General features: G+C 46.5%; 1 long non-coding RNA gene across 2 annotated transcripts; it reads left to right on the forward strand.

The window, feature by feature from the left end:
- The first annotated feature begins 262 nt into the window (after nucleotides 1-262).
- On the forward strand, nucleotides 263-22,149 carry LOC122464182. 2 transcript variants are annotated; one of them, XR_006288114.1, is made up of 4 exons: nucleotides 263-420; nucleotides 7,209-7,411; nucleotides 9,004-9,118; nucleotides 20,404-22,149. It is a non-coding gene; the product is annotated as an uncharacterized LOC122464182 (long non-coding RNA). The 2 variants fall into 2 exon arrangements; XR_006288115.1 differs by lacking the exon at nucleotides 9,004-9,118.
- The last annotated feature ends 774 nt before the right edge of the window (nucleotides 22,150-22,923 follow it).

A 22,923-nucleotide genomic window follows, 5' to 3' on the forward strand; every position in this document is an offset into this window, starting at 1 on the left:
TGTGGTGTGCACAGCACACTCACATTCTGCACAATTTACGTTTTAGTTTTTTAAATACATTTCTTGTCCTCAGATAAAACATTGAAAATGTGACCTGAATGTAAACTGTTGTAGGGATGTCATCCTGAGGCTGCAGACAGCCTAGAACAAAAACTCAAATGTGTAAACTTCCTCACCTTCCATTAATATCAAGGGTGTGTTAACATTAAAGCCTAATCATTATGTTTTAAATGTCAATTATTTCATTTCCAATAATTTTAGAAGATGAATGGGAATAAAACCCACTGGGAGGATACTGCATGGAAGGACATACAGAAATATGAAAGAAGAAAAGTCCCAAGGACAGAAGCAGGAGACAAAGAATGGAGGATGGTAGAGAAAAGGGAGCAGAATTTCTTGTCTCATTCAGTATTACTCAGAGTAAGGCATTGAACAAATATAGATAATGAAAAGATTAGTTTCTACATAAACTTTCTATCCTGGTTTTCTGTGGAGAGTTCTCACTGTTGTCAATGGGAGATCAGCTGTGGATGGAGGCAAATATTTTATCCTAAGTTTATATCCCAGCCCACACACCATAATTAAAAACAGAACTTGGCCCTCTCTACAGAATGAGGGAAACCCCTCTGCTAGGCTCTTGGTCTCCATGAACTCATGGGGCAGTAAAGTTTCCTTTTGTCAGTTTTAAATGTGCTGCCTTTCTATTTCACTGACTGTCCCTTGTTATTATATGAGTGAGTAAAAATATGGGTGCCCAATTTACCTTCACTAGGTTGCTCATTAGCCTTGGTACCTTTAGCCTGGTTGCCTCCATTAATCTCTTTGCTAAACTGAACAGTCCCAGTCTTTTCAGTCTCATGGAAGTTTCTTCTGGTCTTTTATCACTGAATTTCCTCTATTTCTTCCATATCATTCCTGAGATATGGTAGCCTGAATTAACAAAATGTTCCAGGTGAAGGTGTCCCATTCATTTATGTAATTGCACAATAGTGTCAGTATTTTTTTCCATCCCATTCTTTACATTTCGTTGTCTTTTTTGACAGTTGCAGCACAGTGAGCAGAGGTTTTCATTGTCTCCATAATGATTCAGATGGAATATACAGCAAGAATCATGGGATCATAGAAGATTAGGGAAGAGATATCAGGAAGTCATCTAGTCCAACCCCCTGCTCAAAACAGGACCAACCCCAGCTAAATCATCCCAGCCAGGGCTTTGTCAAGCCGGGCCTTAAAAACCTCAAAGGAAGGAGATTCCACCACCTCCCTAGGTAACTCATTCCAGTGCTTCACCACCCTCTTAGTGAAATAGTTTTTCCTAATATCCAACCTAGACCTCCCCCACTGCAACTTGAGACCATTGCTCCTTGTTCTGTCATCACTGAGAACAGCTGAGCTCCATCCTCTTTGGAATCCCCCTTCAGGTAGTTGAAGGATGCTATCAAATCCCCCCTCAGTCTTCTTTTCTGCAGACTAAATAAGACCAGTTCCTTCAGTCTCTCCTCATAAGTCATTTGCCCCAGCCTCCTAATCATTTTCAGAACATACTCTCTACTCCTCTGCCCAAAGACATTCACCTTACCATTACCAGAACTGCCATGAGCCCCAGACCATGTACTGCTACCTTAACACTAGCTCCCTCAATCTAGCACAGGGCTAGGCAACCTATGGCACGCGAGCTGATTTTCAGTGATACTCACACTGCCCGGGTCCTGGCCACTGGTCCGGGGGGGATCTGCATTTTAATTTAATTTTAAATGAAGCTTCTTAAACATTTTAAAAACCTTATTTACTTTACACACAATAATAGTTTAGTTATATATTATAGACTTATAGAAAGAGACCTTCTAAAAAAGTTAAAATGTATTACTGGCATGCGAAACCTTAAATTAGAGTGAATAAATGAAGACTCGGCACACCACTTCTGAAAGGTTGCCGACCCCTGATCTAGCATTTAGTTGTTAATGTTTGGTGTAGTAATGTCTTGGGCTCAAAGGAGGTAGTTTGGTAAGGAGGGTGATGGAAGGCAGCTTCCCTAGGAGGTCAGGGTCAAGGTTGTGGTATGTGGTCATAATGGTCACTCTGGTCTTTAAAATCTATGACTTCAATGCTTAAGTATTTTCCCTGAGTAGTTACAATTAATTGAGAACCCTACAAGGTATATGAGAAGTTCAAATTATTTATTTTAGTGTGCATTATATTGCATTGGTATGCACTAAATTTCATGGTGCTACCTGGTCTACCTTGTTTTGGTTCCTCTGATGTTCTGCATAATACTCTCTGGTCTTGAGTAAACTCATTTTACACAATAATTTTGTGTAATCTGCAAAGTTTTGTAACCTCACTGCCCACCTTCCTATTCCAGAAATTGTATCAATATATTAAGCAATAATGGTCCATGTACAGAGACTGGGCACCCCACTGCTAATGAAAATTAACTCTTTTTCTCTTCTCTTTGTTTTCTCTCTTAGCTGCTTTCTAATGCATGACAGAACTTCATATCTCATCCCATGATTATTTAGTTTTCTTTGGCTTGTCTACATAGTGGGGTAATGCACTCTGTGGGGGTGTGATTTTTAAAGTGCACCAATATATTGCACATTAATTGGTCTGTGTAGACCCTGCTGGTGTGCTTTAATGTAGTGCTGTTTGAAATAGTGTTAAAGCACACTAGGGAACCTTTAGTGCAGAGCAGCAGAGTCTACACAGACAACCTAATGTGCAGCATGTTAGTGCACTTTAAAAATCACACCCCCGTAGAGTGCATTACACTACTGTGTAGACAAGCCTTAGTAGCTTCTGACATGGGACTTTGTTAAAAACTTTCTGAAAATCCAAACAAATTATAGAAACTGGTTCTTCCTTTATCAACTATTTTGCTGACACATCCAAAAAATTCTAATAGATTAGAAATGTGGTTTTCCTTTGTAGACACTGTAGTGTATAGTCCCTAACATATCATGTTTGTCTAAGTGATTTACAATTCTGTTATTAATTATTTTAATTTTCCTGAGTCTGAGATACTGCTAATTCCTGGCTCATCCCTAGCCTCTTTAATAAAATTAGCTGCATTTGCTTCTTTCCAGGACCCCCATTACAATAACTGGTTTTAATGAGCCCCTTTTAATTCTTCAGTTCCTTCAGAATTCTTGGATAAATTCACTTACAAAAAATCTTAATTAAAAAGGATGATGATGCTGTCACACAGCAGTGACTTTTTATTGTATCCTTTCAAGATGTGGGATTTCAAAATGCCAAACTTGTCCCTTTTGAAGTGATTAATATTTCCCTAAACTCTGGGAAACTAATTTTAGGAAAACTCGTAATGCATATTTACCCTCTTTCATTGTGGTTGTGAAGCTGGAAACAATCAGTTCAGTGTGTCGAGCATGACCTGTGTAGTTCTTGCCAAGGATTTGTGGGATAGGAGAGCTTAACTAAGCATTTCAGGTTTTCTAATGTTTGAGTTTGGGGATCTGAGATCCCACATTTCAGAAAGGTAGAAGAAGCAGAAGGCTCTTGGTTGAGCAGCAACCTTAACTCAATCGTAAGGAAGTGTTACCCAAAATTGAGCCAGCTAGTAAGCTTAGGGAGGACTAATCAACCGCCAGAGTTTGGCAGAAAGCAGCACATTTATTATACTGATAGCTAAGCTGAAAAGAAGGGAGAGGGGATCACACTCGCATACTCACGCTCCCAGGACAGGCACGTCACTGGAGAAGTCAGGATCCTTCAAGGTAAGTGTCCCACAGCGCAGCGAAGGTAAGTCTTCCCGAGGCACGATGGAATGCAACACGGCGAACCACTGGCCAGGCGGTCCAGGCGAAGGGCCTTCACGGGAGGTACAATCTTTGAGTGCACTCCTGAGCACATGGCCCCTTCCCCTTTTAAGGACCTGCTCCTCATGACCTGCAACTAGAGATGACTTGGCCACGTCTGGTTGGTCACACTCCACCTCGGACAGTGTCCATGCATTGGGCGTGTGATCGCTGCCTAATCAGAGTGCCAGACACCTTGTCTACCTTGGAGTTCTTCTGATCTTCCAGCTGTTCAAGCAGCCCATTCATCCCACAAGCATTCCAAGAGGGAGAGGGAGGGGGAAAGTCACTACACAGATATTCAAAGAAGGAGAAGAGACAGGGGGGCGAGGGGGAAGGTGTAACAGACCTTTTGAACATACAGGTTATACAGAGCATACAGATCACTGCTGCTCCTACAAGAGGAAGTTATTTGTAAGTGAATTTTATTTGTTTTTTAATCATATGAATAAGCCAGGCTGTCAGGGGTTCTGACATGTCAGGAAAATGGGTTTACTCTCTTGTGGATGGGATATAAAGTTTTCACAGACCATATTAGATGTTGCCTTGAGTTTCCAACTTTCCCTCCATGCCATCTTTAATGAGAGTGCTTCAGAAAAAATCCACTACTGGAGAGAGCCTGCATACACAGTGGCTCTTAAGAGCCACTATCAAATGAGACAGCCCACTCACTACTGACAATTCATATATTCCCAAGCCAGAAGATTCACAGATTCCAAGGCCAGGAGGGACCAGTGTCTGGAGTGGCTGGCGACTATGAATTCCTACTTCAGGACAGACTGTCAAAAACAGGGCAGATACCCCAAACTGGTGGTATGTTCTATAATTAGATGTCACCAAACCAGTAACAAATGTGAACTCCTGGATCTACTATAACAGTTTCACCATGGAGTCCAACAGTCCCCTTAGACTCTCCAGTCTACCTTGCTACTCAAGCAGACTGGGCTTAGTGATAATGGTCACTGAAACCAAAAATCACACCATATTCAGGTTGCTTCCAGTCCTAAGAGACCAGTCACTTACGCCAGATCGACTGGTACCCTAGATCTTACACCAAAGACAGTGCCTGTAGCCAGTCCTGTAAAAAACTACCTGAAGGTTTATTAACTAGGAAAAAGAAATGAGTTATTTAAAGATTAAAGCAAGCATATGTATACACAGAAATGAGTTACCATCTAAATCCTAAAAGTGACAGAGTTGTAGTGATCTGTCAATTCAAAATGGCTTTCAGGGCTGACCCAGGAGGTAACCCTTGGGGGATCTCTGTCTTCAGTTTGGTGTCTCTGGCCATATTGGATTAGGAAAGAAATATTGACCATCAGTCAGTTTATTGAAAATGATACTTTCCATCCTTTTACAATATCAAAAGAAAGGTTCAATCCAGAGACTAAGAAGGAGTAGCAATCTATCCACTTGAAACATGCCATCTATTTGGCCCTGATGCCTGCACTTCCCCTGATCCATGTGAACTGCTTTCATTTCTCCAAATATTATCCTGATTGCCAAGACCTAGGACAACATTATATGCACACCTGGCCAGCAAATTTGAATTAAACACAGATTCCCTATAAAAGAAATAGGAGGAGGAACTAGGCCAATTATTCTCTGCTAACCAATGGAAACAAATTTTAGTCAGTGCTCCAAACTGTTCCTTGGACCTCCATTTAAGATTAAGCCAGCAGAAAATCATATAGAGGATGCATTGGGCCCCTCTCTGACCATTCAGAATAGTCAGAAAAATGTTGGCACTGTGACTCAGTAGGTACTAACTGAACCCATATGCTCTGGGAACGTTCCTACACCTGCATGCTTTGAACAGAAATTAGTTGCAGAGTTAATTTTTTCCTGTCAACTAAAATTGTGTTACAAGCTAAACATGCAAATTTAAACCTAATGGATGTTAATTGGAAGCTTTGAATAAATCTGAAAAACTTTGGTTAAACAGAGCACTAATAATTGCTAAAAGACTAATGGACCAACAACTGAAGATTGGAGCGTAGACTTCATAATATTGGCCACCATAGAATGAATTGTATACCGTAACAGAAATATCAAAGAAAAAATTTCAGAGATATGGGATGAGTTCCTGGAAGTATCTGAATGATCCTGTTAAATGCATGTCCCCCTCCTCCCCCTCGCTTTCCTCTCCTCTTTACCCACTTCCTTCCCTCTCTGTATCTATCCCTCTCCTCTGAAATTTGCTTCTATTCTTTATCTTAATAATTTTTCTTTAACTAGTTGGATTTTATTAAATGAATTCTGTTTGTAAATTGTGTAATACAAATATTTGATTTTCTGTTTTAATCATTCATGATATATAATTAAATGTTTTATGTATAGCTAAGATTAGGTAGCAAATGGTTAATATATTATGAGAAGTTATAGATTATGAGAAGTGTATGCATAATTATTTGTTTTTTCCTCTTTGTGTGTGTGTGTGTGTGTGTGTGTGTGTGTGTGTGTGTGTGTGTAATTAATAAAATATTAGTAGGAAAAAAACCCGCAAGACTGTTCAGAAAGCTTCAAGCAGGGACATTCTTCCCGAACCCTGAGATTATTATTGGTGATATGCAAAAACCAGTTCTGATTCTGGGGGACCCAACCTACCCCTTGCTTCCCAGGCTCATCAAGTTGTACACCTGCCACCTCAATAACACCAAAGACAGAATCAATTACCAGCTCAGCAGATGCAGAATGACAGTTGGATGTGCTTTTGGTGGGTTGAAGGGATGCTGGTGGTGTTTATATACTAGGTTGGATCTCAGTGAGAGTAAATATCCCAATGGATATAGCTGCCGCTGGTGTCCTGCATAATATCTATGAGTCAAAGAAGGAAAAGCTGCTCCCAGAATGGAGGTGGAACTATTGTCTGCTGACTTTAAACAGCCAGACACAAGGGCCATCATAAGAGCTTAATGTGGAGCTATGTAGTTGAGGGAGGCTTTGAAAGAACATTTTAATGGTCAGCCACAGTAGTCATAGAATCATGGAATATTAGGGTTGGAAGAGACCTCAGGAGGTCATCTAGTCCAATCCCCTGCTCAAAGCAGGACCAACACCAACTAAATCATCCCAGCCAAGGCTTTGTCAAGCCGGTACTTAAAAACCTCTAAGGACGGAGATTCCACCACCTCCCTAGGTAACACATTCCAGTGCTTCACCACCCTCCTAGTAAAATAGTGTTTCCTAATATCCAACCTAGACCTCCCCCACTGCTACTTGAGACCATTGCTCCTTGTTCTGTCATCTGCCACCACTGAGAACAGCAGAGCTCCATCCCCTTCAGATAGTGTTCTGTGCTAGACTGTTCTTTGGGCCTGGAGCTTTGGGTGCTGTTAGGAACTGTGTGGTGCTTGACATATAAATATGACTGTATTTTCCTAATCTATGCAGTGATGTAGCTGTGCCAAACAACCCCCCAATTTCTCCAAGCTCATCATCAGAAGCAAGCTCCCCACAGACCAGGATACACCAACTCAAAGCAGTGCCAGATCCTGCCAGAACAACAGATGCAAAACCTGCAGCCATATCTCCACAGCCACCACGGGTGGCGGGTATCATAGGCTGAGGAAGGCTGTTCCTCCCCAAACAGGCAGGTATAGCCCTGCCCATGCTCTGCCCCCAGGACCCTCCCTCCTGCTTGCTCGGCACGACTCCAGTCTCCTTGTGGGGTGGCACCAGCTTTGGCCGTGCCACCTGCCCTCCGTATGCTCCAGGGCTGGGGGGGCTGAGGCCGGGGGGGGGGGGGGCTGCAGCTGCACTGCCTGCCTTCCTGTTGTTCCAGGGCTGGGGGAAGGGGGACACTAGCCTGGTGCGGGAGCTGATGGCTGGGGTGGAGGGAGCTCTTGGCTCCGGCGGTGGGGGACGCAGTAGGGGCAGGGCTGGAGGCTAGCCTCCCCCAGCCAGCGGTTCACGCGCCGCCCAGGCCTGCCACAATGATCAACACCCTCCACAACATACCTTTCAAGATCCAAGGGTCCTACACATGCCTATCACAATATGTCGTGTACCTAAATGCCCCAATAGCAACTATGTGGGTGAAACCAGACAATCACTATGCTCTCAAACAAACACACAGAGGAAAATGACAAAAGAAGAAAAAACACCTGTTGGTGAAAACTTTTCACAAAGTGATCACTCAAAGTCTGACCTATCAGTCCTCATGCTCAGAGGAAATCTGCACAACACTTTCCAAAGATGAGCCTGGAAGCTTAAATTCAAGTTTACTAGATACTAAAAATCATGGACTGAATAGAGAACCACATTTACGGCTTATTACAACATTCTGTAACCCACTAACAACCATCTCCCAGCTGTTTCCCCACCCCCGTCCTACCTATGATTAGAGGGGTGTTAACGGGCACTTCACTGTGAATGGTCCCTTGAAATATGTGTTAACTAATGCTAAACAATCTGTTCCACCTTGTATTTAGCAGTGAGTTAGTTTCTCAGACCTGAAGAAGAGCTCTGTGTAAGCTCAAAAGCTTGTCTTTCTCACCAGCAGAAGTTGGTCCAATAAAAGGCATTACCTCACCCATTTGCCTGAACGTAGGAGTGCTGTGGTGCTTCCTGTAAATTTACAAGTATTGTGAGGGTTTAGTACTCCTATGCATTCTGCAATACATGTTGTGAAGTAATACAAATAATTTTATTCTCCAAAAATTGAAGTTTATTGAGTGGCAAAAAACAGTGCAGAAAAACAATGGCAAAAAACAGGAAGCAATGCAACACAAACTTTTAACATAAATTAACAGAATGGACCTTTAAAATTGGAAAAGCAGCAAACATTTTGGTCCATTTTAGTACACAAATGTATTCCACTGTGGCTACACATACATCAACTGTGGTTCTCTCGGGTCAGTGTATATGAAGCTAGGGGTTTCTTTTCTGTCACCTGGTATGGAGCGGAAGGGGTAAGGATGTGGCCCATGATGCCACATGGTTTGTTGGGGAGCATAGGGAGCTGCTACCATGGAGTTCTCCAAGAATTGCAAAGGGTGGGGAATCTAGAATTTTTGGATCTGTAGATCAACCAGGGTCTGCAGCATCTGGGTTTGTTACCTGAGAAGACATATTATGTCCTGATGCATCTCCCGCTCCTTTCCTGTTGTTCGTGGTCCAATGCCACACTGGCTTGCCAGATCTCACTGACCATGTCCTCCCTAGTCCTCTTTCTGTTCCTCATCAGGGCCAAGTGTTCTGCAGGTGTGGAGGGGGCACCCCTCAAGGCTGCAATGGCAGCAACTGCTGATAAAAACAGACAGATGTATCATTAGATTTACAGTGACAACACAAAGGGAAACGTAAGTTTTGAAACTCCCTTCCCTTATTCCCATGTAAACTTTTAATAAGACATGCTTACTGACACTTCAGCACTGCTCTCCAGCACCAACCATGCTGAATATGGCCCACTCGGTGAGCAGGCAGAGCAGGGGAGAATTTTGGTTGCATGAAACAATAAAATTTCAGCCCTGATTCCATGAGTATGTGCCTAGGATAATGGCACTGAATATTAGCTCTATTTTCCACAGGCAGTGGTGATTTTGGCTGATATCTCACTCCTGGTGGTAATAAAGGCACAGCGAGCACAGCTACTACTGGTGTCCTGTGTTCCCTCTAAGCTGCATGGCCATGCGACCTCCCAAGAATCAATCAAGTGCCGCACACTTGATTAGCAGAGCACCCCCTCTCCCCCCACTGCTGTGCAGCTGCATTGCTCCTGCCCTCTGCCTTGGAGCCCTTGGCCAGCTGCTCCTGGGACCCTCCTGCTTGTGTGCAGAGTCAGGGGAGAAGGGGGGTGGTGCTGATGTCAGGGTGTCCCCATCCCCCCACCCATGTACCCCATCACCGCAGAACGGGGGGGGGGGGAACAGAGCTCAGGAGCTGGACGGAGCTGCTGTCCAGGGGCAGGGAGTTGTATGGGCCCCGTGGTGCCTGGCCTTCAGCAAATTCAGGGCCCCACCTGTCGCCCCCGCACGCCTTCCCCGAGTGTCTCTGCCTGCCTTGAGCAGTGGGCAGCTGCCCCCTGCAGCTCCATGTTGTGCTCCCTTGCCAGCCGCTGCCGGCTACGAGGGGGCAGGCTGAGGCGGTTGCTGTGCCTGTGGAGGGAGGAGGGAAGGAGGCGCATGGAAGTCCTCCCCACTCTGGCAGGCAACGCCATGGGGGAGGGGCTTATACTGGCTGGACCACCTGAGCAGCAGCTTGGGGGGGCTTGGGTGAGTATCGTGCTGGGGGGGAGGGCCTGGTCCTCCCCCAGAGCTCGCTGCTGCCGGCAGGGAGAGGGCTGCAGGATGTCCTCCTCTCTGGCCCTGAGCCACAGCCCCGGGGCAGCCTGCCTGCTGTACCCTAAACTCCTCATTCCTGGCCCATTCCCATGCCCCACACCCCTCCTGCACTCCAACCCTCTGTCCCAGCCCAGAGCCTGCCCCCAGGACCCAAACTCCCTCCCAGAGCCAGCACCCCAACCCTCTCCTGCACCCAGCACCCCAAGCCCCCTCTCACACCCTGTCCTGAACTCCAACCCTGTCCCAGCCCAGAGCCCCTCCCTCACCCCCGCCACAGAACCCAAACTCTATCCCAGAGCCCGCATCCCTCCCACACCCAAACTCCCTCCCAGAGCCTTAAGCAGGTGTGGGGGAGGGGGAAGGGCAGGGTGTGACTTGGACCCATTCTGGGCACCACCAAAAATTATACAAACCTGCCACCCCTGCTGCTGGCAGGTGCTGCAATCTGAACAAGCTTTCTGGTGAGTGCCTTAAAGAGACAGCAAACGGTCTCTCAGACTTCCTTAGCAGCCAACACACACACAGAGTCTCTGTATATGTGTGTCTCTCTCTCTGTCTCACACACACACAGTCTCTCTGTCTCACTATAGCAGGGCAGTCACCCCACCCCAGTTTGGAAGGGGTTAAAATCAGTCCTGGGAAAGGGCTGCTCCGGGGAGCCAATCACGAGCGGGCTTGAGGCAGCCAATCACAGCCCAGCTGGGCCAGTATAAGAAGGGCTCCTGGGGAGAAGGAGGAGAGTCTTGCTCCAGCAGTGGAGCAAGAAGGATCTAGCTGCCTGGTAGAGACAAGGGTACCTTGAATAGAGCAGTACTGGAAAAGGGGAGCTGAGCTGGGAGCTCTGGCCTGGCAACTTCCCAGGCTGAGGCCTTGCGGCAAAGGCCTGAGGAGGTACTAGGGCTGCAGGGAGGCAGCCAGAGCAAGAAAAGGCAGCAAGTCTAACCCCCTTGCCAGTGATGAGTAGCCACTTCAGACTGCAGTTTGCCCCTGAGAGAAGGGACTAGATGATGACTGGCAGTAGCTACTGAGGAAAGGTGGGTATAGGGGGGTTGGGGTTCCTCTGGGAGGGGAAACACAGAGTGTGGGGACACTGCTGTGGGGCAGTATCCCAAGGTAAGGTGGTCTGGGAGGGATGCAGGGCCTGAACTGGTGGAGATAAAAGGACTACAGAGGGGCAGGTAAGGGTAGGGGAGAAATTCGCCAGAGGAGGGTGCTCCTGACCTGGATGAGCTAATTCCTGGACTGACCAGCAGGAGCCACCATGCTGGTGAGTCAGTGCTGTTACTCACACATACACTCACAGTTCGTGTGTCTCACACACACAGTCTCCATCACACTCACCTCCCAACATATATTTATGTTGTTTGTTGTTACTTCTTGGTACTTCCTGCAATGCACATATAATCTCTGTAATTTTATTCTTTCAAAGTGTAGTTTTTTTGACTGGTCTATGCATTTCATAGTTTTATTTCTCTCATGCTTAAATTTAATTCTTTGAGTAGAGAGTTCTAAAATACCTAACCTGTCCTGGCTAGAGTAATTATCCCTATGGTAACTTTTAAAAAATATATATTATATCTAGGTTTCTTCTTTGAGTGCTTGCTCATATCTATTCCATTCTAGGTGTGCACACATGCACAGTTGTGAAAGATTTTTGCCTTAGTGGTATCCATAGGGCTAGCTGTGGCACCCTGTGGAGTGCCATGCTCATGTGGTGGTATAACAGGCGCCGCCAGCCCTACACTCTCTGTTCCTTCTTACTGCCCAGGATGGTTGGTTGGAGCACCTGGTCTTGCTTAGCAAGAGCATTAGCGATGCTTCACTGTTTAGATCATTCTCTTTTGTTATTTAGTAGAGTGCTTAGTTAGCTGTAAAGTGTTTTAGTAGTTGCTGGAGTCCCAGGTGGGACTTTGTCCTGTAGTGGGGCATGCCCTGCTTCCCAGGCTTCAAGCGGTGTTCTGAGTGCAGGTGGCCGATGCCCATCCGTGACCCTCACGAGAGTTGTTTGAAATGCCTTGGGGAGTCCCATAGAAAAGACAAGTCCTGGATCTGCAAAATCTGAGTTTGGGGACAAAAGGAAGAGCAGGGCATTCAATTGAGGGCCCTCCTCATGAAGGCCACTCTACACCCAGTATCAGAGTCCTCGCACTCAGACTCCACTCCTGGTACTTCAGCATCAGCACTCAGTACGCTGCCAGCACCAGAATCCACCTGACATTCTTCCCCTTCACTGGTACTGCAGAGGGACCTAAGCTAGGCCTTGTGTCTGCAACGGAGGTTTTCAGGGGTGCTGCTGTGGTCAGACCCCCTTGCCTGGCTAGTGCCCCAACTCCAGGGAGCAGTAGGGGGTCCCAGCCCATCACAGGGCCATCTGTGCCCGAGGCAGCCCGGTGGCCAGCACCACTGAAGCCTGTCCACAGGCAAATCCTGCCAAGACACCGGTTCAGGTGACCAAACCTCTTATGGGACCACCCCTGAAGGCAGTGGAATGTCCCTGGTTCCCATACCGCAGGTGTCATTCCCCTTTGCCATGGCCAAGAACCCCAGTACCACAACCTCTGTCTCCAGCCAGGAGGCCCAGATCTCCGACACCACGGCCCCCACCTACCAGACATGGAACTCCGGAGTCATGAAGCCAGTCCTCACACTCCTGGTACCGACTATCCTCCCACCAGAGATCGCCAAGATGCCAGTCACTATCGCCTCACAGATCTCCCAGGCATCGGTCCCCTCCAGCACGAGACCCTTCCTGGTTGTGGCACTAGTCACTGGGGCTCCGATACCGTTCTTTGGGCAGACACCAGCCTTCACCTTCCCCATACCAGTTGCCAATGAGAGTCGGTTGACAGACTCAGTCTTCCACAGCCCTGCCCTGGTCACCAGAAGGACAGTGGTCCAGGTCGCAGGGACACTTAGAATCATAGAATATCAGGGTTGGAAGGGACCTCAGGAGGTCATCTAGTCCAACCCCCTGCTCAAAGCAGGACCAATCCCCAATCAAATCATCCCAGCCAGGGCTTTGTCAAGCCTGACCTTAAACTTCCAAGGAAGGAGATTCTACCACCTCCCTAGGTAACGCATTCCAGTGTTTCACCACCCTCCTAGTGAAAAAGTTTTTCCTAATATCCAACCTAAATCTCCCCCACTGCAACTTGAAGAGAACTTCAGCCCTTCCCCTGTAAAGGGTGAATTGTCTCTGAGCCAGGAACCACCAAGGCGCATGCAGCACCGGCAAGGGGTCAAGGACAATGACCTGCCCAGTGGCAATACTGGAACCCATGAGGGGTGCCTGTTATGCTGGCACCGTACTCCCACTGCTCCTCCCAAGCTGCATCGCACAAGCTACCTCTGGCACAGCCGGGACTGATGTCAGAGCAAGGGACCAAATCCAAAGTGGCGACTTCGTGGGAGGCTCCAGCGATACCCTCCGGAGTCGTCGTCCTCTTCCCCAGATGAGGCAGTGGCAGGGCCCTCTCAAACCTGTAGCCTCACCCGCAATGACTTCAGGGAGCACCAAGCCCTACTTAAAATGGTGGCGGCCAACCTGAACTTGGAGGTTGAGGAGCTAGCTGAGGAAACTGACCTCTTCAATGTCATTCCCTCCTCTGTCCCAGCCTGGGTTGCATTGCCCGTTCACCCAGGAGTCCTAAAGATTGCCAAGTCGGTGTGGCAGACCCCATCTTCTGTTCCACCCACATCCAAGAAGGTGGAAAAGTACTATGTCCCTGCCAAGGGGGATGAATACCTTTACACGCACCCTCCTGCAGGGTCCCTGGTCATGTCCACTGTCAACGAAAGGGACAGGCAAGTGGCACCCCCAAAAATAAAGATGCCAAGAGGTTGGACGTTTTTGGCAGAAATTTACTCAACAGCCAGCCTCCAATTTAAGGTCCCTAATGATCAGGACCTACTTGGCAGGTACAATTTCAACTTGTGGGACTCCATCAGCAAGTTCAAAGAGAACCTCCCACAGGATCAGGTGCAGGAATTTGCCACTCTGGTGGAAGAGGGCAAGGTGGTACTCCAGATGGCCTGGGATGCCACAGACTCAGTGTCCCAGGGTGGTCACCTCTGCGATAGCCATGCAAACAACTCTCTCCAGGACCTCCCTTTTGAGGGAACAGAGCTTTCTTGGAGCTAACTGATGCAAGACTCCATGGCCTTAGACTCTCAGGCCACCCTCTGCTCCTTGGGCCTGCATACTCCTCAGCAGGCTAGAAAGCCGTTCTGCGCTCTGCCGTTGTCGAGGTCTTGGGGTACCCCTCGTTTCAGCTCCTACAAAAAGGACAAAGATGGTCATGATGTTCCCGTCCAGTGTTATCCAGACTGGTGATCTGCTAGGTCACTCCAATCCTTGACTCTGGGAGCCAGCCTTACCCTGCTCTGCTGTGAGAGCCCCCCTACTCCTGGGCTGTTTACGCACAGCCTCTGGCATGTAAGCTGCTCCTTGGATTGTGCAACCAAACAACACTAGCCAATATCTCCGGTCCCAGACACAACCCTAGGAACCTCTGTCTTGCAGTGTCCCATTATGCCCACTGGATGCTGCAAGCTTATGAGTTTATCAATTTAACAAAGAAATTGATATGTACCAGATTTGTTATCCCAAGGGGAGCCTCTGACACACTTCAAACCAAACACACTGCTTCAGGTAGAATAAACAAATTTAACTACAAAGACAGATTTTAAGTGATTAGAAGTCAAAGCACAACAAGTCAGATTTGGTCAAATTAAATAAAAGCAAAAAGCATTCTAAGCTGATCTTAACCACTTTCAGTGCCCTTACAAACTTAGAAGTTTCACAGCACAGGCTGGTTGGTTGCCCTTCAGCCAGGCTCTCCTCTTTGATCAGCGCTTCAGTCACTTAGTTTTAATGTCTGTAGATGGAGGTGGAAGAGAGAGGAAGAGCATGTCAAACATCTCCTTTTTATCATGTTCGTTCTTCCCTCTTGGCTTTGTCCCCCTCCCCCTTCAGAGTCAGGTGAGCATTACCTCATTGTAGTCCCAGACTGACCAAAGGAAGGGGGGTGACTCAGTCGAGAGTCCAACAGATTTTGTTGCTGCCTTGGCCAGTGTCCTCTGTTCCTGTAAGACTGGGTTGGGTTTGTCCCATACATCCCCTGATGAGGTGTGAACTACCTGTGTAGTTCCTGGGCTTGTTTTAAGCCATGAGGACACATCTTCAGCCTCACAACTATATACATGAAGTCACACCTATAACAATGCTCAGTGCATCATGAGCCTTCCGAAGACACCCAACATGACAAACTTTGCATCTCATAAGGATGAACATGGGGGTGTAGGGTGTTCCCCCTCCCCCATCCCAAGTTACAGAGCATCACAATGGGTTTTAAGCAACACCACCAGTCGTCATCTCATCTACCTGCCCAGCCTAGTCCTTCCAGGGACAAGGGCAGCCAAAAGGAGTTATTTTGAGGGTGCGCCTGAGGATGACACCCCAGTCAGTGCACCAGATCTGCTCCCCATCTTCCTCAACTGCCTTCATCCTTTCTGGTTGGCCTGGACTCATATCACCTCAGACCTCCAGGTGCTTGATACTGTCTTATCAGGCAACCCTGCACTTTATAGCTGACCAACCCTTCCACCCCCCTTTCCCGTCCCTCTTCAGAGACCCTTCTCACAAGCAACTCCTGGTTCAGGAAATCTAAAACCTCCTGTGCCTAGGGGCGTGGAAAAGGTTTCACAAAACATGGAAAAAAAGAGGATTTTACTCCTGCTACTTCCTAATTCCGAAGGCAAAAGCAGGGCCTCAGACCTATTATAGACCTATGTTGCCTCAACAAGTCTCTCAAAATGTTGAAGTTTTGTATGGTCTCCCTGGCCTCCATTATTCCCTCCCTGGATCCAGGAGACTGATACACATCCCTCAGTTTAAAGGATGCCTACTTCCATATATTCATCTTGCTAAGGCACCAGCATTTCCTCCATTTCACATTGGGCCAGCACCGTTTTCAGTTCACAGCGATGCCCTTTGGTCTCTCATTGGCCCCAAAAGTGTTCAAAGCGTATAGCACCAGTGGCCACTTACCTGCGATGTCAAGGAGTCCAAATCTACCCATACCTCGATGACTGTTTTGATAAGGTGTGGATCAGGTATGGAAGCATCTCAATCTGGTCTTTTCCACTTGCTGCAACCTGGGCCTAATAATAAATGACAGTCAACCCTCACCCCAGTGCAAAGTATAGAATTTAATTGGGGTGGTACTCAACTCCACTTGGGCCAGAGCCTTCCTATCTGAGACTCAATTCCAAGCCATGGTGGACCTCACCTCATCTCTGCGTGCCAAACCACTCACCACCGCCCATCACCTGCCTGAGACTGCTGGGTCACATGGCAGCATGTACTTACATGGTCTGGCATGTGCGACTCTGCCTCAGGCCCCTACAGTCGTGGCTGGCGTCGGTCTATGCCCCCAACCAGCACAGCATGGGTGATCAGGGTTCCAGACAGCGTACTGTCATCTCTCACCTGGTGGCAAGATCCCACATTGGTGCAGGAAGGAGTCCCCCAGTCTCCCGAAGCTTTGGATCTGGGTTAGGGAGCCCACCTGGATCTCAATACTCGAGGCCATTGGTCCAGTCACGATCAGCCCCTGCACATCCCTAGCCTGCCAAGCCATTCTGCCTCACATACAAAGCAGGGTGGTTCAGGTCCTAATGGACAACATGGCCATGGTCTTCTATATTAACAGTCCTCTGCACTCTGTCAGGAAGCACTCAGGCTCTGGAATTTCTGTCTGCAGCCCGACATCCACCTTGTGGCCATTCACCGCTCAGGGGTCAGGAACACTTGGCTAGACCACCTCAGCAGGACATTCTTGTCTCACCACGAGTGGTCCCTCCATCCGGAGGTGGTTAGTTCTATCTTCCACAGGTGGGGAAGTGCCCAGGTGGACCTATTCACATCCAGGCACAACAGAAAATGCTATGTCTTCCGCTCGTTCCAGGGCAGGGACAGGGGATCCCTGTTGGACACCTTCCTGCTCCTGTAGTTGTGGGCTCTGATGTACGCCTTCCCTTTGGTGCCATTGCTGCCCAGGGTCCTCATGAGGATCAAGCAGCACAGGGTGAAGGTCATCTGCATAGCGCTGGTGTGGCCACACCAACACTGGTTCAGCACTCTGCTGGACCTCTCAGTGCTGCTCAGGGCAGACCTGTTTGTTTCAGAACCATGGCAGACTCCTGCACCTGAATCTGGCAGTGCTACATCTAACAGTTTGGCTGCTGTGTGGCTGAACGTGCAGGAGTGGCAGTGCTCATCCAAGATCCAGCAAGTAGAAAGTAGGGAAGTAGAAAGCCTTCCACCAGGGCCACCTACCTGGCCAAATGGAAGCGATTCACCTACTGGATAGTGGATAAGGGGTGACACAGGTTTGGTCACAGAGATCCCCTTGGGACTGTCACCTGATGTGCTGGAATTCCCTCTGAGCCTGTTTTCCCTGCCAGCTTAGGACTCCAGAACTCTGCTTTGTTGAGCCAGACACACTAGCTTGCTGCAACAAAGACCCAGGTCTGGTCCATGCCCCCAAAGCTGCAGACTTTAAAAGGAAACCTGCTAAGCAGTTTTTGGTTAATCTCCATGATCCAGACACCCAGCTCCCAATGGGATCCAAATCCGTCTTGCTCTGTATAAAGCTTTATACAGAGTAACTCATAAATTTTCCGCCCTCTATAACACTGATAGAGATGCACTGCTGTTTACTCCCACTCAGGTATTACTTTAGGTTTACTATTAATATCTCTTAAGTATAAAGAGTAGGATTTAAGTGGCTTCAAGTAATAACAGAACAGAGTAAATTACCAAGCAAAATAAAGCAAAATCATGCAAGTCTAAGCCTAATACATCAAGAAACTAATTACAGGTAAAATCTCACCTCAGATATTTCAATAAGCTTCTTTCACAGACTAGACTCCTTCCTAGTCTGGGCCCAATCCTTTCCCCTGGTTCAGTCCTTGTTCGTTTCAGCAGACCATCTTAGGTAAAAACTAGGGGTTTTCTCATGACTGGCAGCCTCCTTCATTCTTTCCCCTTTATACCTTTGGCACAAGGCAGGAATCTTTTGTCTCTCTGGATCCCCACTCCTCCTCCTAAATGGAAAAGTACCAGATTTAAGATGGATTTCATTACCAGGTGACATAGTCACATGTCACTGTAAGACCTCATTCTTCATTGCTTGTGGGCCAGCCCACGGGTACACAGGAAGGCTTTCAGGTAAATAAACGATTCACAACAGATTGTCCTAATCAATAGGAGCCATCAAGATTCTAAAACCCATTAATGGCCCACACTTTGCATAATTATAATTGAATCTCAGAATTATACTTCATATTTCTAGATTCAGATACAAATGATACATGCTTACAAATAGGATGAACACACTCAGTAGATTATAAGCTTTGTAATGATACCTTACAAGAGACCTTTTGCATAAAGCATATTCCAGTTGCATCATATTAACATTCATAAGCATGTTTTCATAAAGCATACGGAGTGCAATGTCACAAGGAGGTCTGTCCTAAGCGAGCCCTGTTGCAGCTCATTCTAGACTACCTCCTGCACCTCAAGCTCCAGGGCTTGTCACTGTCATCCATCAAAGTCCATCTAGCAGCCATCTCAGCCTTCCACCCACCGCTCAAAGGCAGGTCCGTTTTCTCTCTGTATAGCATGGCCAGATTCCTTAAGGGCCTGGAGCGCCTCTACCTGTGCCTCAGGGATCCTGTTCCTCCGTGGGACTTAAATCTGGTGCTGTTGCAGCTCACAAGCCCCACTTCAAGCCTCTGGCTTCCTGCTCTCTCCTTCTCTCCTGGAAAGCTGTGTTCCTGGTCGCAGTGATGTCGGCCCACCAGGTATCCGAGATTCGGGAGCTCACCTCAGAACTGGCTTACTGTCTTCTACAAGGACAAGACCCAGCTAAGACTGCACCCAGCCTTCCTTCCCAAGGTAATCTCTGTTTCATTCAAGCCAAATTTACTTATCGGTCTTCTTTCCAAAGCCACATAAGTCAGAGGAGGAGCACAGGCTGCATGCCCTGGACATCAGACGAGCCCTGGCCTTCTATATTGACAGGACCAAGCCATTCCGTAAGTCAATGCAATTATTCATCGCTGTAGCCTCAAAGAATTTTTTTTCCTGGATCACTGCCTGCTTTCACTTTTGCTATGATCAAGCAAAGATGCCGCCCTGGCAATAGTCACTGCCCACTCTAACAGGGCACAGGCCTCTTTGGCAGCCTTTTTGGCCCACGTGCCTATCCAGGACATCTGCAGGGCGGCCATCTGGTCATTGGTCCATACCTTCCTGTCCCACTATGCACTTACCCAGCAGGCCTGGGATGATGCTGGCTTCGGTAGAGCAGTACTTCAAGTGGTGAACTCAGAGCCCACCTCAATATATACTGCTTGTGAGTCACCTAGAATAGAATCGACATGAGCAAGCACTCGAAGAAAAAAATTATCTACCTTTTCGTAGCTGTTGCTCATGTCCATTCCATTACCCGCCCTCCTGCCACTCTGTCAGAGTTGCCGGCAAAAAGCAACCAAGAGGGTGTAGGACCAGTGGCACCTGATATACTGCTGCATTGAGCATGGCACTCCAAAGGGCGCCACAACCGGCCCTACAGATACCACTATGGCAAAAATCTCCAACAAGTGGGCATGCACAAACCTAGAATGGAATGGACATTGAGCAACACCTCTCAAAGAACAACAGTTACAAAAAGGTAGATTTGTTTGTTTCTACTGGTGATGCACATCCACACATTACCTTGATATTGGTGCACGTAACAAAATTCATTCCGCACATAGATGGAGGGGGAATTAGAGGGAACATTGCTGGTGTCCCAAAGCTACCCAGCCCCACATGTCACTAGCCTGTTTACTGAAATGGCGCCAACCAATGTCATCATTAGGGTGGCATGGGAAAATGTCCTGTTGTAGTAGTAGGAGGATTTTGTTTGTATTTTTTATGATTTAGAAGGAAGGATAAAGAATGAGATAATGTAGCATGTATTAAATGTATTGGTGTAGGATTTGATCATATCCTGCCAGCCACCCTTTTTGAATAGCAGAAAGAAATGTCCTAATGGGCCATTTGGTAAAAATGCATCAGCTGGAATCTGTGTCTGGGCTGATTTCAAGGCAGTAACAGATGTGTTAAGATCATTACTTTGTAGGTTTAGCATTTTAAAATAAGTAAAAGAATGCCATGATTGTTTTCTTGTGCATTGCAACTTGATGTTTCTGTTTAAAATGTTCTGTGTAATTTCTATTTTTGTGTGGATGAGGAACGTATGTGTAAAGAAGTGTGAAGGCCATTGCTGAGCCAGATGTCTGAGGGAGGAACTGGAGACAGACGCAAGGGTACCAGGAGGCTGCAACACATCCCTATTGAAATGTCAGAGGAGGGCAGATTGACAACTCTAAAGGTGAGACATACACCTATCAATGGGGACAAAATACCTGTGATAAAGAATGAGAAGGACAATTTAAGAAAACAAGCACTTGTCAAACAACAATTGATTACAGCATGATGGTGCAAAACTCATTAGTCCCAATTAAGGAAAATCCCTATATAAACAGGGGGCCTTGCCATGAAACTTTAGGTTCGTCCTGCCAAGACTTCCCTGGAGCCAGGGCCGGTGTAACCACTAGGCAGCCGCTTAGGGCGCCAAGATTTGGGGTTGCCAAAAAGTGGTGCCCCCCAATTTTTTTTACACTATTTCTGGGAAATGAATGAATAAAGAAAAGAGAAACGTTGTTGAACTTGCATTTTAACTTGTCGTTCTCTAGTACATTACAGCTATAGCCTATGCCAGCTCTGCGTTGTGGGCACAAGCGTATTGCTTCACTATGGTACAAAGTGGCACTGACGTCATTTTTTCTCATCACGTGCAGCCATTACCCGTTCTGACAGGCTGTTTATCATGCTACGTTTACTAGTTTTTGGAGGCTGTTGACTGAGGCTAACTTTTTGTTGAGTTGTTTCAGATCTAAGACTCTGGCAATTGCTGCTGTATCATTTTCGCTAATACTTTTGTCAATTGTGTGTGTGTATGTTTATCATGTACAAATATCCAGGTGTAGGTTGTTGAAATTTGTCATATTGATATTGTCAGTTGTTATGACAGAGTATCCACCATTCTAATTTTATTAATAACAATAATTGGATATTCTAAAGGTAGAATAAAATGTAGTAGATCCTTATATGAAGGAAGGAAGTATACGTCACTAAAAGGATGGATTCCGATTACAATCGACATTGCTTAATTTTAAGAAAAGTCATCTTGATCTCTTAATCAACATTTACATCAAACAGTTGATAGTCAAACAGTGACTCATAGTAAGTGACATGTATTCTCTAACCTTTACTTTTAATAGTGAACAAGAAAAAGAACTGATAGGAATAAAATTTCTTTTTTTGTTTTCAGTTGATGCAGCCTCATGGCAGATAGAGGAGAAATTTGTTGATTAAAAACATACATGCGAACATCAATGTTGCAACAAAGACTTTGTTGGGCTATCTACCTGGTCAATAGAACATGACATTGCTTGCAGCATTGACTTGGAGGAACTTTGTTTCTAAATTTGCTAAACTGAAAGCGTGGAAAAATAAATTCTAAATTATAACGTGTTACTCTGTGACCATGTATTGTGTATAATGTATGATTTATTTCAAGAACCATGCTATGTTGTGCAAAGTGAAAACAATAACAATGTCAACGCTGTCCAGGTCATTCATTTATTTTCATTAAATATGTAGACTAATGAAATTTTCAAGCTGAACATGTATTAATTCTAATGAATACCACATTATGCACTATTCATTTTTGAAAGTTTACAATAAGCAATGCTTTGGGGGAGGGGGGACGTAAAGTGGAAGTTTTGCCTAGGGTGCAAAATATCCTTGCACCAGCCCTGCCCAGAGAATCATGTCACAACTGATGGAACCCAGCTCCTCCCTACCCATGATCAACCTAGCTGGCCGCTAGATTGATCTGGACTGGTAACTATAACATTGACTGACTGGCAGAGGTAGGTGTGTGCATAATTGTTGTATCTTCAATAAACATGATGTGTTGCCTTTTCCCCTGAAAAAGATCCCGTGTGCTTCTTATAAGCATAACACTGTGGAGGAAGAAATAAAACAGCACAATCCTTAGAAACTTTCAGGAGAGGATTAGAGAGTATCTCCACGAAAGTTTGAGATCCCTCAGGAGGATACAAGGGACACTGCTATGTACATAAACAAACTGCTCCACGTGGCCCCCTACCTAACCCAACAGAGGAACAAAAAGCAGATGCCAACTCAACCTCTGTTGTACTGCTACCTCTTCTCAAGTGAGTAAAAACAGTGAGAAGTTTATAACTGAATCTTGTTAACTTGTGGGTGGGGCAGGGTGCCATCTTTAAATTTACACTTTGTAAGGAAAAATGCATGCACACTGTCATCTGCTGGCCATGCAATCCAGACCAGTGAGGGGTTGTGCCACTACATACCCTGTAACCCTAGTGGTTTTTCAAGAGGATCTGCAGCTGTGGTTCTCCTGTCTCAATGCTCCCAGCAAGCATACAAGCCTGTACAGTGTGTGGCTGAAGCAGCTCTGAATCAGCAATTCTGATTCTAGCAGCCCGCTTGTTACACCCCAGGCAACTCTGGGTTACACCTGCCAGATGACCCCAACCTACTCCCAATCCCAAAATTTGCCCATACCCTGTGCTCTGCAGTGTCTAGCCCTCTCCCTGAAACACCTCAGAGAAATAATCAGATTTGTTTGCTCCTTTAAAGAGACAAAAACCCAACAGTT

The sequence above is a fragment of the Chelonia mydas genome, chromosome 1, assembly GCF_015237465.2.
Source record: "Chelonia mydas isolate rCheMyd1 chromosome 1, rCheMyd1.pri.v2, whole genome shotgun sequence".
Lineage (NCBI taxonomy): Eukaryota > Metazoa > Chordata > Testudines > Cheloniidae > Chelonia > Chelonia mydas.